The sequence below is a fragment of the Pleurodeles waltl genome, chromosome 4_2 (assembly GCF_031143425.1).
Source record: "Pleurodeles waltl isolate 20211129_DDA chromosome 4_2, aPleWal1.hap1.20221129, whole genome shotgun sequence".
NCBI classification, from domain to species: Eukaryota; Metazoa; Chordata; class Amphibia; order Caudata; family Salamandridae; genus Pleurodeles; species Pleurodeles waltl.
Window position 1 is genome coordinate 432,339,995 of NC_090443.1, and position 18,121 is coordinate 432,358,115.

Consider the following 18,121-nt stretch of genomic DNA (forward strand, 5'->3'; position numbering starts at 1 on the left):
TTTGGAAGGCCTGGGTTTCAATTAAACATGAACAACATTAAAGTTTATTCAATTAGACACAGAAGGTTTTGTACAGCATACATACTGAAGTCATGTATTTCAAGGTCCATGTATTTCAAGGTCCTTGTGTGATAATGAAGAAAAAAGAGGTAAAGTGAAATAAAACAATTCCTATGATCACACAGTTTGGTTAAGTGAAGAAGTAGAGATTAATCCCAAGTTTATGGTTTCACATTGTGCAGTTCAGACACTAGACGTATATGCTTCACATCATCTACATCCATCTTACTACTAACCTTCCCCTCTCATAGCCCTCTGACTAACACCCTGCTGGCTTCAGTGCGACCCTCGATCACATCACATACCAAATTGTGTAGCCCCTGGGAAAATGTTTGTGAGTGCCATATTGGTAGGGAATGTGTTTCAGAGCCATAACAAAGTGGTCAGCATTAAACATACACAAATACCCTAACTTTGCTACCTTTGTCCTATTCCAGTGCCGACCCCAACAACACAACTTGTCAAGATAGCAAAACATACAAACTTCTGAAAACAACAAAGTGCTAAAAATAACTGAGGCACATCATAAAAATCAAACCAAGCATGGCAGACAGCATTCTCAAATCAATTTATTCTGCTACAATTTTAGAATGAAAGTGCTACAGATAATTCCATATGCAAAATAAGCAACAGTTGTTGTCTGCAAAGGTCCCATCAGTGGCTCATTAGCAGTCATAAGACGTGCTTTAAATGATGGTAGTAAGCATACTACATTACAATGACGACGGGGTGTGAGTCCTGCCAACACAACCATAGTTTAACCACCACAGAGAAGACTCAGTCTCCACCACAACCAAATTTCACTGATGGCCCAACTGATAAAAGGCCGTCAGAGAACTGGCTTATATGTGTGTCTGCCCAATTAGGATGGGTGTACGAACTGCAGTTTTTTACTGCCTGTCGCTGTCAAGCAAACCCTGGCGGTAAGGTGTGTGGAAAAAAAAAAACATGCACCCCTTGCCATTAAAAATTACTCCCATGTCAAGGGGGCATTGTTTTTGTTATTTTATGTTCAGAAATAAAACAAAAATGCTGTATGGCCCGTCAGCTTTGACGGAGCCACAGGGCAAAGTTCCAATGCATTCACAGGAACCGCCTTGAGAGTGGTTCATGTGAATGCTAGAAAGTGTGTTGGCCCGATGGGCATTTCTAAATGTCACAGTCAGGCACTCCACCAGGGCCAAAGAATGTTTTACTTCATTGCCCAGGCTGAAAATTAGAAAAAAACAGAATTATATTGGGCCCCTAATCATAGTCTTAGTCTTAGTTAGCTGCACGTTCTAATTGGAGGATCAATGTATTGAATCGGGAAACAAGTAGTAGAGAAAGAAAGGCTGTACTGGATAAGTGGAATGAAAGTGGTTACAAAGGGCTAATTGTGCCAATAGTCAAAGACCTGTCCTGATCTGTCAAGGCCATTATATTGATCCATATATTGTGAAGATCTGGACTTAACAGCATCAATTCATTGGCTGCTGTTTTCTTTGAAGATGGGGTCCTCCATATCGCCCTTTCTTGATTTGTTCAGCTTTACAGAAGTCACATTTACAGCTACAAATCTCAAGAGCCACGACTTGCTAAGTGAGATATATCATGACATCATGAAGAGCTCTTTCAATGGAAGAAGGATTTTGAAAAAAGCGATGGAGTACCCTGTAAATGTGCTCTCTCTTCAAGACCCTCTGATTTCCAAGTCTCCGTTTCATTTTTCATGGAGACCAGCTCCTCCTCTGTGTGTTGGCCAAATGGGGATAATCAAGAGAAAGAAGCATTGAGAATCTTCAGTTAGGTATCTGATTTTAAAGATGTTAGACACCCTATCTTATCTCCCGCAATCAGGACAGCAGTCCTGGCAACCTTGAGGGCTGTGGCAGCAGTACCACAGATCTTTCTCCCTGCAGTGCCCATCCTTTTGCTTTCCCTGTCAGGAGGAGCAGATATTTCTGAGGCTGAAGGGTGAGGACAGGACCTGACGGCTGACAATATTACTTTGTCCAATGTAGGAACAAGCCATGGAAAAGTCAAGCCTTTTTCTGGAGACCTGCAGTGAGAGGTGAGGTGTGTTGTTGTCTTCGTCATTGCAGAAGTAAACATTTTTCCTCTGCTAGCTCCAAAAGGCCAAGTACTAGCAGAAATAATGGTGTAAGTGTCAGGCAGTGTTGTGAGGTCTCAATAAATATCATGACAGCCGTATGAGGAGTGTCACTGGAAATGTTTAATTTTGCAGTACCTCTGGCTAGGGCATCCTGAAATGCAGTGACATCTTCCATGGGTGAAACTCTAGCTGGTGATCCAGCAAAAGAAGATGTCAGATTATATGATGTCTGCATCACTTCTGGACGAACTCAAAAGGAGACCTCTCCCTTCTGTGCTTCTGCAGATGATAGACATCCTGTCGAGGAGGTGGTGGAAATGGCAGCTGAAGTGACTTCTGTGGAGAAGGAGGCCTTTTTCTGATCAGAAACATAGATACTGGACTTGAGATCTCCAGCTTCGGAGTTTCAGGAGGAAGTAGGTTTGTAGTTGGAACTAGATAATCTACCGGTATTCTGAAAGACAAGAGCCCAAGAGGGGCTGCTGTTGCTTCTGGGCATAGTCTAAGTTTTGTCCTTCGTGAGAATACTTCTGCTGTGGAATATAGAGGAGACAGAAACACCCTCAACATCATTCTGAGTGAAGCAGTGAAAGGCTAATGTCCAGTGTATTGATGTTAACAGTGGGGAAACGTTTCTCGCCATCACTAATCAACTCAGCAGCAAAGCCTGTTTCGAAATTGAGTGATGTGTTGTTGAGCGGATGGGTGACAATGGACAGTGGGGGTGCTTTTGCTTCAACAATGAAGTTCTTCCCAAAGCCGAACGGTAGCAGTTAGGTGTTGAAACAGAGCCAACTCCAGAGGGAGAAAAGGTCTGTGTTGAACCTGTGGGCTGATCTCTTCGACATCAAGTGGGATCAACAGAAGCAGTGGGAAAGCAAATGTATCATCTCTCTTCCATCATGGATCTTTTCACCTTGGAACACCAAGTTCTATAGTTGTTAAGGGGTGAGGGTTTTGACATAGAAGAGGCAGAATGCTTTCTGGAGGCCTTTTTGCTTTCTCCTTGGCTTTCATGTCTTCTAGCCTGCCACAGTCTGATTCCCTCATGATCTTTTGAACATTTTCACCCAAAATTCACATTCAGTGGTAGAAGGAAGGTGAACTCAAAAGGCAGACTACCCAGAACTGACAGGGTTCAGAAGCTAGCTTTGATTCTGTCACAAACTGCACTTCACAAAGTTTGAAGGCATTGTGACTGAAGAAAAGTGTCCAATAAACGGGGAAAATTAAGCTCTGACAGAAAAACTGTTGAACCACGGGATCCCTAAGTTCCACTTTCACGAGCCAGACAAAAAGTGGTTTTTAGAGGCAACTGCCTGTACGGTGCACTCTGGGAATGAAAAACTTTAGGCTCCTTGCAGGCATAGGTGACTTTGTTTGCACTACGGTAATCTCATGCCTATTAGCCCTTATATTACTATCATCCAACACCTTTTAGCAGCAGTTTAGAATCAAGATGCTGTAATGTAGTTTTGTATGTTTTTTCCTGACTAGAAAAGAATATATTTAAAAAAAAGAAAAAACCTCTGCCTTAATGGCTAATTAGTGAGTGTCGGTTGTACATTTTAAACGTTAAATTCACACTTTCTCTTGAAATATTTGTGGAACAAGTGTTCCCTATCCTCCGCACGCAGTGGGAAATCATTCTAACATTTACGATGGTCAATAAAGATCACATGAAACAGAACAATCTTTCTCACTAAGATTCTCTTAAAAATATCTGCTCCTTTTCTATCCAAGGGGATCCTCCACTAGGCATTGCAAGAGTTCCATGGAAAGTCTGCTGCATCTTCATAAACAAAGCACTTGCACTTATCTCTTCACTGAAGTTGGAGATGTGCCACTCCATATTATTCCTATTGAATCCAGTCTCCTGTTGTCTTTGTCCAGAGATACTCTGGTAGCATTCTTTCTTGGTATATATTTTCGTGAAAAATAATGATCAAGAATAGTAGTTTTTATGATGGATCCAATACACAAATGATGAATTAAAGTGTTCACATTTGAAACAAGTTTAATATGGTGTATAGGAGTGTACTTATCTGTGTAATCTAGTTATGCCACATTTCTATAGAAAAGCCATATAGGATAACATGGATACTGGTCTGATGCTGCTTTACCATTCACTCCTGCTCTCCCCCCTCCCATCCCGGTCTCCTGTACATCTCCTCTTTCCATAGGCACTGAAGAAGCAAACCTAGTCAATGTCGTGTTATTTTTCTTTTTTTTTTCTTTATGAGTTCTCTTTGAATGAACTTTCTTGTTTTCTTAAATGTAGCACAAGTTTCAAGGCTCTTCTGCTGTAGTTCTGCTGCTGGGCCAGTCTTATTCATGGGTGTGACATTTCGTTGTCTAAAATGTTGCACATTACTTTGAACATCTCCAGATAGCAATAACACAGATACTTCTCGATACTTTCTTTAAATGAGATAGTGCTTGTGAACTTAACATGATGCTGAACGCTCTGATTTGTCTAAAACTAATTACTTGTGAACATGCCATGATTAGACTGTGTTTTCTCTCATTTGTTATGCTAGAATTGTGTATAAGAAGCCCTTGGTTTTGGGGGTGAGCAGAAGACGTTCCCATTCTACTAGGGATGCTACCCTTTTTCTTTATGATTTTCCTGCTCATTTACCACTTAGAATATCTCTGATTCTTTATTACTCTGTATAACATTGTGATTGAGCCTTCGTTGCATTTATTCTGTACTGCCTGATTTTTAGATTTTTGTAATAAAACCCTTGAACTTTTCTCTGATCTAGAACTCAATTATAGAGCGGTCCCAGTTACTTATGATTATTACTCCGATAAACGGATGTGTGAACGGATGCCTTTTAAAGCAATATCAACCTGAATTTTGTGTGTCCTGAATACTGGGAAATGGCTCCACTTCCACAAAACCAATGACGAGTGAGACATGCGTGAGAGTTTCTGACTGCATACACATTTGCCAAATCCAGTTAAGGATCTGCCCTAAGTAAAGAGGCATACTTGTTCCTGATGCCGGTACTTCTTTTGAAGCAAATGTGATGAACAACTCCACCACATTTTCAAGAAAGCTCAGTCCCTGAACGGTTTTCGGGAGGTGTTTTGGCAGAAGGTTAACTGGGCCAAATAATTCCTGTTTCAAAGAAATCCGTGATCTCAATGTTGCCGAGTCCTCCTGGGGTGGGCAGGAGGAGCACTGGGAGGTGATAGAACACATTTCCTAATTTTGTGTATAAAACGCAATTAACTGAAAAGTGTCAACTTCAATGCTGAGTAACACACACCTAAGAAAAGCAAAATGTGTAGTATGCAATCATTCTTACGCATTATAAGTAAACATACAAAGTGACATATTGTACTGACATAAGTTAGCCTAATGGCTGATGCCATTTTAAATGTTGATTTTACACGTTAGAACTTAAAGGCCTGATTCTGCATTTAAACTGTTGTTTTGCATAAGATGTTTTTCTCTTCCACTGCCGATGCTGCAATTTTCCTGAAGTCTTCTGACAGCCTCAATAGGCATTTGTTATGCATTAGACAACTGATAGTGAGGTTCTTACAGGGAGGAGAGGGGGTGGCAGAAAACACAGCTCGTAGGAAGAACTGTCTGAACCACAAGATTTGTTCGATATAACAAACCAAGGACATCATTATGTAGGTCAATGTGATTAGTAGAATTCTATTAGTGTGCGTTGCAGAGGCCCCTCAGAGCCCATTCTAGAGGGTCCTCCATCTTTCAGAAAGCTTCAATTTTCCTCACCTGGAGTTTGCTGTATAACTTAGGAAGCAGACCTTAAAGAGGTCTTTGACTTTGACTTTGAGCAGTGAATACTGTCCAGCTTTTGCAAACTTTCAGTGCTTGAGTGTTTAAGGTGTCATGCCTATGCATTCTTATTCTCTCATCAGAACCTTTCATTTCGGTTTCTGAAACTGACACCTTATCTTGCCTTTGAAAATAATTGCACTTTATGCCTAAAAACACCATTTATTGATTTAGATTAGGGATTTTCCTTTAGGAACACACTTGTTGCATTCTCCTCATTATATTTGTAATTTGTATTCTTATTTTATCTTGTTTTGAAATATAGACTAATGGAGTATTTACATTTGAAACAATGATGACCAAATGTAATACTTTTTAAGTAAATAATTTGACTTGAATTAATGTGTGAATAAAACCCTTTAAACTTGCATAAAACTTTCTATTGATTCTTGTGATACCCCAACTGGACTTCACTGCTCATGATATTTGATGTAAATGATTGCTCCTAAGCATCGCTCCTTGTCGACTAACAAAAAGCCCATAAGTCCAAAGAACAAGGGTTACTTAATGATTATACTTGACAACTGAGTTACAAGGATCCCCTCTCTGGCAAAGGCCAACACGATCCAATGCCTGGAGATTAAGGTGTATAATAATAAGACTGACAGTTGTGATGGGTTTGCTAAGAGCATAAGTAGCATTTTGGCAGACATTGTGTTGACGTAATGCACAGTACTGTGAAACATTTTGCCTTATCTGCTCTATTTGTTTGTCACTCTCACTCTTATGGTATCCAGATTTTTTTTTGTAGGGATTTCAATGCTCTGATAGCGGAATCAATATTGAGTTCTGGTCGGCGCAGGGTGTTCCTGAAGAAACTGAAGCTACTGGCAAAACTAGAAGAGAATGAGGGGCCGGATTACAAGCTCTGTTATTTAGCAGTTCAGCTGCGAGGGGTAGCATGCTTGGAGGCTGGTTTCCACAAACATGAGACACTGGTAGGAACCGTTCATACACATGAGCACTTAATAAAATAATATTTCCAGCTGCATCGTCTGACACAGGTTTGCCCCACCTAGTGAGAGTTGCCCTGGGGTACTGGAGGAAGAGTACAGACCTTACTCGAAGGGTACTGCATTTATCACCGAATACCCCTCCTGGGTCTACCCACTCAAACAGGATGGCCCACTGCAGGGGAGTCGAGAGCTTGGAAAGAGGTGGGGATTACTGTTGCGGGAAGACTATTCAGAAAGTGCAAATTGGCTTCGTTCAAACCCTGTGGGAAAATGTGGCACTTTTTACTGTATAAAACCATAGTTGATGCCAAGGGGGAACAGTGGAAAATAGCCCAGATGAACCTTTAAATCATGCATTGATACAGTCTATGTGCTGGGAGGCAGGAGAAAATGTGTAACCTGGATCTGTAAAGCGTTAATAGAACACACAAGGACACCTCCAACTCCACTCTAGAATGAATGAGAGGAGGAGATCAGGAGGACATTTAATGACAAGGAGTGGCAGAGGGCCTCTTTTGTCACACAAAAGCCTACATGACATCCCTGAAGACTAGCAATATATATACACTGGGGCCTCCTCAGGTTGTCTGCGATCCCACAAAACTCAAGTGGAGTTCAAACACATGGCCTGACTTTCACCAGTGAACATGTCCTTTTGACAGAGCAGATTTGTCTAGATTCAGACTGTAGTCTAGGGCTCATCACGCACCCAAAATAAGAGAAAGTTGCATATAAGTTTATCGAACTGATCTTGTTATTAGCCAAAAGAGCTACCATAAAGGCTTGGAAATCACTCAGGGCGCCCACCTTATGGGGATGCCGAGGGGGAAAGTACAACTTTTTACAGGGAGGAAACATGGGGTAAACATAGAAGCCGCGGCCCAACACCAGGCCACAGTGATCCTGGCTTTGAACAATAAAGAGAAAGATGACACCAGGGGCCAGATGTAGCAAAGGGTTTTTCCCATTCTGTGTCAATGGGAAAAAGTGTTCGTACATATGGCCCCAGGTCACCTAAATGCCGGAACTGGTAATACTATGAATGTTATCAGAGGTCAGGAACAAAACAATACATGGAACAAAAAAATAAGACAATGGTGGCCCTGCACATTGGGTCTGACAGCAATTATTAGATTGTTAGAGTATTCTTCTGGATTGAACTACTCGCTCAGTTAACTGTTATTAATAGCAGCTGATATGCTATTTTGCTTTCCTTTTCTCCCCTCTCATTTTCTTATTTTAGAAACAATGATTACTGCAACATGTATAAACTATTATACATAAATAGTTGCTGAATCTAAATGTAACAATGGTATTACTCGAGAAACAAAGATGTATGTTATTAATCCGTGATAGCGAAAAAACAATAAGATATTTTGTAAGTATATTTTAGGGTCTAAACCATTACACCAGCCAGCAGCACATGGCGATACAATTAGACAGCATGTGAGCAATGGGTTACCCACATCGTGAGGCAGCACGCTAGCCTGATTACAGAATGTGAGCCATCAATTAAACAGTGCTTGTGCTTTCAGAGATGCAGCATGTAAGATGTGAATGCAGCAGCATGTGAGCTATGAATTAGAATTTATCTAAGTGGGCATGCCAGGCTTATGTTGCCATAACAACAATGAATTAACTAGTATGTACGATTGCAACTAAGCCTTCTATTAGGTAGTCTGAAAGCCAAAAATGAAGGAGCATTAAACAGCATGAAAATCATTACTTAGCCAGTATGCGAGCCATGCAATAGCCACCATGGGAAACTGGATGCAAGACATAAATTAGTCGGCACTTGGGACTGAAATAAGCGGTAAGCACACTTGGTGCACATAGCATGCAGCCCGTCATTAGACAGGATGCGAGTTCTGAATCACCAAATAAGTAAGGCAGTAAGTAAAACCGCATGCAAGCAAGGAATAAGGGAATATGTAAGAAGCCACACAGGTCAGGAACTAATGTGAACAAGAGAGTCCTAAATTCACTCAAATAGGTCTGCATGTACCCTTTTGATCAGAAAACAAACAGCTCTTCAGTTTGAAAGTCTTTGGGCTCCAACACAAGTGCACATGCCAGCCTCCTACTAAGTGGCACAGAAGTAATGAATGAAATCACAAGAGAACCAGCACACCAGACTTGAATAAAATAGCTTGAGTGCCAGCATACAATCCATAAATTAACTCTCAACTCAGCACTGAATTGGACTGTGTATGAGCTACGGAGTAACTAACATGCAAGGCAATTGATAATTTCAATGTGATAGGCACGTTTTAATATAACAATATTTGAGGCATAATTTCGCCCGTGTGCAGGTTAATTTATCAGGTTGTGAACCAGGCCCTAATGTACAAATATAGCTGCATGTTGGTATCACATACACTATTCCTACACGATAAATAGTAAAACCTGAGCAGACGGTGTTATATCCATAAAGTGAAATTGAATCCTACTGCACAGTGGTCACTGCAGGCACATTTAGTTAAGTTCTGGAGCCATAATTTACTCAACATGTCAGTTGTAAATCAGCCAGTGTACAGAAAGCAGATCGGACCCAAGAGTCTGTGCCATTGCTGTGAACCTTCCAACATCAAGGAAACAAATTCATAAATTCTAAACACACGGTATGGAAAACCCCGGAAAACTTGCACTAAAAGTGCAATTAGCACAAAGTCTAAAACAAACACCAAAAAATACAACTCACAATACAAAGAGTGTCCAAAGGAAAATGCTGTTTGCGAAAAGCAATTCCTATTAGGCACGTGGTCGTTGAGCATGCATATGATGCTGGCATGTACGCAATGTTTAGCCGAGTTCACCTCAGTAGGTTTAAGGTACACTTCATGGCGGAGAGTGAAGAATCATAAAAAGAACAAAATAACACAAATTAAAAAATTCTAATAAATTAGCAATGTTAAGTTTCTCGGTTGACTAAACCTGCGTATAACATTATCAGAAATCTGTAGACAACCCATTTCATCACAGCAGCATTTACAAGAGTAGAAATAGGGTGCAGTAGATTTGCTGGGGAAGGATACGCTCGGGACCAGAGCTGTAATCCAGAACATGCTGCATCACTAACCTAAGTGTGAATTTTGCGCAAATTACTCTACTTCTTTGTGCCCGGCTCACATTTAGTTCCACTGGGAGGGCTTAAAAATGAACTAATTTATAGTATTAGGCGCTTTACCTAAATCTGTTAGTTCCTAACTGGTGATGATTAAACTCAACATATAGAAACAACTCTGAAAAGTTCCCCATGAATATCAATAAAATATGATCATAAGGAATAGCATACACCAGAAAAAAGGGTTGATACCTCAGAAAGAAGAGTTCCTTGCGGCTCCAGATCAAGGTGGATTTCGTGCCTCTGGTTGTCGAGGAAGTCCTCCAGCTTCAGGTACTTTAAGGCACACAGACAACGATAATCTCGCCAGTACACAGAAATCTCCAACTCACGGGCCTTAAATTCAACAGAGTAAAAAATATTACTTATTTGGAAAGACAGGTCTCAGATTAACAACCTTAGCATCAAGAAAACATACTATTTTTCTGCCACTTTACTCCTGCACCACTTTACATTTTTGTTTTTATAAACAATTTTTTTGAGTTTTGGTTACGAACAGCACAATAAAACAATTACAACATATAATCGCACCATCGTCCCATACACCCCGGAATGGCTCACTGGCCATATGCAATTTATCATATGAAAAGATTAAACCTAGTCCATGTAGTGCATCCGTTTACTCCATATCTGCGAGTGCTTCTGTGGACAGCCTCTGGCAGTGTATATGTTTTTCCAGTCGTGCAAACCAGTCAATTCCCCTTTTCAACTCAATGATAGTAGACAGTGTGTTCAATCTCCATCTGCACGCTGTGATTCGTTTTGCCACAACTGTTGCCAGGCCAATCATGGATCGATCCCCACAGCTAACCCCAATCTCATAGAGAACGTCCAATAGTGTCCGTGCAGGTGTAAGAGCGATATCGGTTTTCGAATCTGGGCCAGAACAGCCACATAATATGTTGCCAGTAGGATGCAATGGGAAGGAATTGCCACATAACATGATTGAAATCAGTGCTAGGGCATGGACATCGGAGACAATGCAGGGTAGAGGTGCTGCCGGTCCACCAAAACCATAGTGGAGTGAGGTAGGTGGTGTGCAGGTAGTTAAGTTGTATGTGCCTAAGTGTCAAGGATATTGCTATTTCTCGTGGGTGAAGGAGGTTTGGGGGGTGAAGGCATTTTGCGTCAGGGTCCAGTCCACTTTGTTGAGTCATCCGATCCATTCATCCGATCCATTCCTCCCACTTTAGTCTCAGCAACAGGAAACTGTGGGGATATTTATCACCAAGTGTGCGGTACAACTGGGACACCCCTCCACTCCCCAGTCTGTTCATCAGCAACTTGGCCTTGAGAGGGCTATGTTCATGAACAGTGGAGAAGGCTGTAGGACATGTCACAGCTGGAGGTAACTGTGTGACTGAGAGGGTTACGTGTGTCTGAAGGACTTGGAAGGAGCTAACCACACCACACACACAGATGTCCCCAAGGGTCATAATGCAGATCCCGTCCCACTTTGCAAAGCCTTGCAATCAGGCAGTGTGTTAAGGTGGTAGCCCTGCCACAGTGGGTCTGGCGCGTTAGATTTTTCTCTCAGCCCATGTCCGAGGAAGCCTCTCTCCCAACCGAGGACCACCATGGTAACCTAAGGGAGGCCACTGGGGATTGGGTCATGAGTTAATTATGATAGCCGGGGTCACCCTCCCGTTAACCATTCATTAATAACCAGTAGTTGTGTGGCTTTATTCTAGAGCTGGAGGCCTGCCATACTCATACCTCTGCCATTCACTGACTTCCTCATTCTACAGTGGGCCATGCATGAGGGGCAGTGTAACCACAAAAATGAGCAAAGTGTGGGCTTCAGTTCCCAGAACCAGTGGTGTGCTATGAGGCATGGTAAGTTTTGGAAAACGTAGAGATACCTGGGGAGTACAATTATTTTAACTGCAGCAATTTTCCCAAGGATCAGCTGTCACACCTTCTCCCAATGTTGGAGGTCTGTTTTTCCTTTCTGGGTCAGGGAGTTGAGATTGAGATTCCAGGTCTCAGCAGAGTCTCTGGAGATGTGAATCCCCAGGTATTTAAAGCTAGTGGTGCAGATCGGCATAAATGGTCGCCATGTTGCGTGTTCGGAGGTAATAGCAACAATTTCCTCAGGCTAGCGAGGAGGCCCAATGCTTGTTCATAAAGGTCTAGTATTTCCATACAATTGAGACCAAAGGTTGGAGGGTGGTAGAGGTAGCTCAAGATATTTTCTGGGCACAGGGCAACCCTGTCATCAGAGCCGTCTGTCCGTTCCTAGCCCGCCACCAGGTCGTCAAAATGTAATTGTCAGGCCAAAGGCTCAATCGCCAGGGCAGAAAGGAGTGGTGGCAAGGGACAACCCTATCTGGTGACCCTGCGGATTGGGAAGATGTGCAACAGACCTTCATTGACTAGTACCCGCGACTGCGGCTCAGAATATAGAATACCAATGTATCTGCAGGGTCTGGGGCCCAGTTCCATTCTCTCCGGTATCCAGGCTAAAAATGCACAGTCCACTGTATCAAAGGCCTTTTATAAGTTTAGAATGAGAAGTGACATGGGTCTCGGAGGTCAGCCACGGGGGCCATGGCCAGATGAAGTTGCAGGATAGTGTTTCTAGTGCTGCATTCTGACACAGCTGCATTTTAGGCCCAGTTTCTGCAGTACTGGGCTGAGACCATTAGCTAGAAGCGAATATTTTGACCTCTGCACTGATCAAGGAAATAGGCCTGTAGGAAGTGCACTGACCCCCGGGGATCCCTGGTTTAGGTATGATGATATTGGCAGTGTTGATGTCTGAGGTAATTTACCTGAGCAAATGGTGGTTGAGGGGTCGGTAGGAGATGGGGGGGGTAGCAGGGTTGGGTAGTTACAGTACTACTCTGCAGGGAATCCATCTGGACCCGTCATCCTATCAGATTTTAGACCGTGAATGGCATCACTGAATATGTCTGCCATGACAGGACCGTCAAGGGTTATGTGGTCTGCGCAGTAAAGTGTTGTGAGCAGGATATCGTCCAGGACTGAGTGCTGGCGTTCACAGTGCAGGCGTTCTTGGGTGCGTAGAGCGATTCGAAGTAAGAGTCAAAAGCTGCAGCTGTGTCTACTATAACGGGGGATGGGGACTGTTATATACCTCGGGGACAATAAGGGATGCCACAACATCAGTATCAGCCAGTATTTCACTTTCCCTGACTTGTCACCATTTGCTGGAACGCCTCTTTCGCTGCCATCAACTGGTGGTAGAGAATCTCACTCGGGCACCTAGTATATGGCCTTTAAAGATCCAAGACACGAGTTTCAAGAGCAACCATGGTGCGTGTCTTCTCTTCTTCTGCACTTCTAATATAATCTTTGGCAAACCCCTTGGTGGTGGCCTCGCCTGCTGGCCAGAGGACACCTGGGGAGTTCACTGTGCCTTTGTTAAGTGCAAAAAAGTGTTCTAATTCAGTGGAGAGGAGTTCTACACAGTTCTCATTCTGGAGGTGCCAGGTGTTGAAGTGTCACATCAGTCGCATTGCCCTGCTGCTGACCCTCAATTCCACCGCTACTGGAGAGTGGTCAGTTATACCCCTAGGGCAAACTTTTTAATTTTAAAAACTGTTGGGTCTTTGCATGGCTCTGCACTTCTGGCACGGAATTTCTGGAAAAGTACTGACATAGGTGCAACTGGGTGGTGCCTTTATAGGGGACCGTGACATCACAGACAGCTCCAACGACGCCATGCGTATCCGAACGACGCCACCTGACGGCAAACGCAAAGGTATTGCCCAGCAAAAGTTCCGGATTTTATGCTGAAGCCACGAAATTCTAAAGGTAAGGAATCTGTGGATAGAAGTCTCTATCAGATGAACAAGTTAGTTACCTTCGGTAAAGCAATACCTGGTAAAGACTATCTAGCTGCAGATTCCTTACACCCATGCATGCCTCCCCGTTCTGAGGACCCATTTCCTAGAGTTAAGGATTGTCCTTTCAGGGCCATAGTTTTTTTGCACAGACAAAACTGTTGGTTCTTTCTATGGCTCGGCACTTCTGGTATGGAATTTCTGGAAAAGTACTGACATAGGTGAGCCTGGGTGGTGCCTTTACAGGCGACCGTGACATCATAGACTGTTCCAATGACGCCACGCGTATCCAAACAATGCCACCCACTGGTGCGCGCAAAGGTATTGCTCAACAAAAGTTCAGGACTCCAAGCTGACGCCTGGAAATTCTAAAGGTAGGGAATCTGAAGCTACAAGTTTCTGTCAGATGTATTTGCTAAGAACACAGCCAAAAGAAAGGAGACAATGCTAGACAGCCCATACATCCAAGAGTAGCCAAACAAAATGGGGTTCAGTATACATCGAAGAACTTCTTCAACGTCCAGAAAAACAGTGCACGCAGGTGCTAGTCTGGTACAAATCTCCCTGCCACCTTAGATGAGCGATATCCAGCCTGGAGAGCCAGAACAGAAAACTAGTATTTGCAAGTACCAGAGCACGCTGAAAAAGTGTTAATGATAAGTCCAACAGTCATAAGGTCATGACTCATTGAAGTGCTGGTTTATTGCTCAGAAGAATGCTAGTAAGGTTGACAATATTCTCACAGAGCAGCAGCTGACACGTGTTTCATCCCTTGGATTTTTTCAAGGCTGTTACGTCTGAAATAATAAAAAAGAGTAAGGATGTCATCATGTCAGAGGATTATCAAGTCAATTGCCTATGATATGGGTGAGGCCAAATGTATCAGGTCAGAGTCTTGTAGCATTACCAAAGCGGAGTGGTAAGTATTCGAGATGGCCATGATAAGCCTCATATCAGTCGCCACAGTATATAACAGGTTTCTCTTCGACACATTTAGCCTCACAACATATCACAGGCAATTGACCTGTGGGGGTGGGGAGGTACTAGATGGAGGGGGTGGACCTAGGAGGGAAGGGGAGCGGTGGACTTAAGCGAGTGATGAGCTTGCTCCAGCATGAACCAAGGCAACAGTGCCCCCTCAGGTGCCCCTTCAGGTATGCACAATTTCAGCCAGAACTCGAGAAACGTCTCAGGGGACTGGGTTTCTACCTCCTTGGTGAACCCAAGGATACAAGGGCAATTCCTTCTTTATCGGTTTTCGGCCACATCTATCTGCCACTCGAGGCTGACTTTTAATGAGAGTGTCTTTGCCATGTTGGCTTTGGGAGGGAGAGGGGGGTTACAGTGTCTTTAACTGTGGAGATCCTGCCCTCTGCTGTGGGCACCCTGGTAGCCTGGTCTTGTTTCAAGAGCGCTATGTGGGCCCAAGCCTCTCGGGGCACTCTGATAGTCAGAAGGATGGCGCCCATATATGCGGGTCTATTGTCGGCATCGGGCCTGCGGACAGGTCTCACTGGGTTGATCCGCCAGTTGAGGGAGCAGACTTGTCAAATCTGGACAGGATTTAGTGTGCTGGGGCCCTGTCCGTCCCTATTCTTGAGTTGTAAAGGGGGACTTGGAAGGTGGGCAGTTGTGGCACTCTAGGGGGCAGCAGGTGAAGAAGGTTTGGCTGTCAGCCTATGCACATAGTCTGCTGAGAGGGTGTCGTGTGCATCCCAGTCGCCGCAACACCAGTGAATCAAAGGCCGGAGGGCTGCCTTTTTCCAGCCTACTTGCCCCAGGCAACCCACATTTGGCGGCATGTGCAGCCAGTCAGTATCTCTTTTTGGTCCTGGGTGGAACCAGCACCCCTCCTCCAGCAGCCCGTGGCAGATGCAGTCCAGTTGGTAGGTGGAACCCCCGGCCCAACCAGCCCACTTTCCCAAAACAGGGAGGCTACATGTGCACCCCGGGCTGAATCTCCACTGGGCGCAGGAGGGCAGGCGCTGCTATCCACCCAGCCTACCTCTTAGCAAGGGGGGAGTTAGCCCTAGTGCGCCAGAAGGGGAAATGGCGGTCCCAATCCCCCCGCCCTCCCCCCCACAGGGTTCCACAGCCCGCCAGTCTCTTCCACCCCAGTCCAGGACAATTCAGTCAAGGCCTCAGTCTGGACTGGCCACATAAACAATTATGGAGGGAAGCTACAGGAAGGACTAAAGCCGCTGTTTGTGTGGCACTCCTCCTGCTTGCTCTCTTGGCAGGGGAGGCACGCCCTCAGTGTGGCCGCAGACAGCACCAGCAAATGAGCAAGACATGGGCCTCACAGTCTCTTAAGGGGGCTTTGGAGGTACAGATCTGGCTCAGTGCCGCAGGATTCAGGCCGGGGCATCACACAGGGAAATCCGAGCCATACAGGGGGGGTAAATCCATCGGGTCCGAGTCACAGATGCTGGAGGATGGCAGAGGTTGTCTTGGAGCACAGCTAATGTACGTCCACCAACTTGGCGGGTCAGACCATGACCCACATATTTTTTTTTTAAACCTTTAAAACTGTTATTATGTTTTTATGGTACAAAATGGAGAAGATATAGGCAGTTTCAGGTACACTTATGAGCCTGAATGAAAGGCTGAGAAAGAATGATCAACCCCAACATCTAAACCTCTCAAATATTAAGGCTTGTCAACAAGCACTGCAAAACCCTGTTTTGCAGTGTTTTTCAATATGCTTCTCTAAATCTTGTTATAGAATAGTAACTGGAATGATACTGCAGAATGGAGATTTTCTAGTTTCAAATACGATAATAAAGTATGTCTTAGTAAGTAAATCTTTATTGTTTAGTTAATAAAAACCATAATCAATGCATTATATACAATATATAAAATTCTATAAAAGAAAGGACAAACTAAAGGAAAAAAATTCTATAAAAATCTTTGAAATAAATACACTTGCAATTCTAGAGCAGTCGAGGGGCGGGGTGACCATTAAACTAACTTTGCAGACACTTGATGCCCGTGGTGCGGTTGATGTTACATGCTAACTCAATGTGTACAGTCTGAGAACCTGCTGTTGCGCCAACGGGCTTTTCTTTTGCCTTTTTAACTGAGTTATCTTAAAATGTGTCCTTCCACATGCTATAACATTATCAAAACTTTAATACGCGACTAAAAAAATAAATGAACACTTAAAAGTGAGCCAACTGTCAGCTATGGTGTGTCCTAAATAGTAAGTTCATGCTTGCGGTGTGGACAGTCAAAAAGTTGATGAATCTGCAGATTGACTGTGGATCGTGACGGTCAAACAATGACATAACTGCTGGCCGACAGGAAAGAGTCCCATTCCTCTCGAAGACTGGTTTTAAGAGTTGTCGTCGTGCTTCCTTTAAGGCCGGGCAATACAAATCAGATGGACCATGTCTTCCTTGGGACCTTTACATAACCTACAGGAAGATTCTCCTCCATTCTTCTAAGATAGTTGGTCCGCTCTGGATGGTAGAACGCCTAGACGAAGAGCCAGAAAACAACACTTGATATGTAGTGCGAAAGTTGAAATCAAATATTGTGATGGTGCCAAGGTGGTGTAAGTGTGCATAAGAAGCCAGGCGTGCGAGCGTTGTGCAAATTTAGATTTATCAGCTAGAAAAGACTGCAATCCCATTTCCTTTTTCAACGCTCGACACAACAGTGAATATGAGATGTTGGAGTCCCACAAATGCATCATTTCTGTCTCTTGCAGAGAATTATACAGATACCTTTTATATACTGATTTTGGATTGTTGCTCACTGAATACCATAAAGCCATGACTAGGGGGCTGGTCATATTTTTTCTTATGTTGTACCAGGACTTTATTGTATGCGCTTTCCTGCCCAACTGCTGTTGTATTAGGCCAAATTCTAGCCTAACCTGTGAGGGAGAAGCGGAGCCAGGAAGTTTAAAGACCTGCTTATAGATTTTTATTTGTTGTTGGTCCAGTAGGGTGGCATCTTTCCCATATAAAGCCTTGCTTCCGTATGCAGTGGCTGGGAGGAATTTGGCCGACATAACAGACAGTAACGGCTTATACGATGGGCCATTTAATCTTTTTGCTAGGGTACAGAAAGCGAACGTTAAGGCTTTGCACTTCTGTGCAATGTAGCGCTTCTGCGGCGCGAAATTGGCCTTATTATCGATAATGATGCCAAGGTATTTATAGCTGCGAGTTGTTTCAAGGGTAATGCCATTCAACTTTATATTGTTGGCTAGATTCAAAGGACATCCCATGGACATGGTTTTGGTCTTTG

At 43.6% G+C, this 18,121-nt stretch overlaps 1 pseudogene; it reads right to left on the minus strand.

Annotated features, from left to right (window-relative positions):
• The window catches only part of LOC138293885 (serine/threonine-protein kinase N2-like), a 245,836-nt pseudogene that overhangs the window by 198,510 nt on the left and 29,205 nt on the right, over positions 1 to 18,121 (minus strand).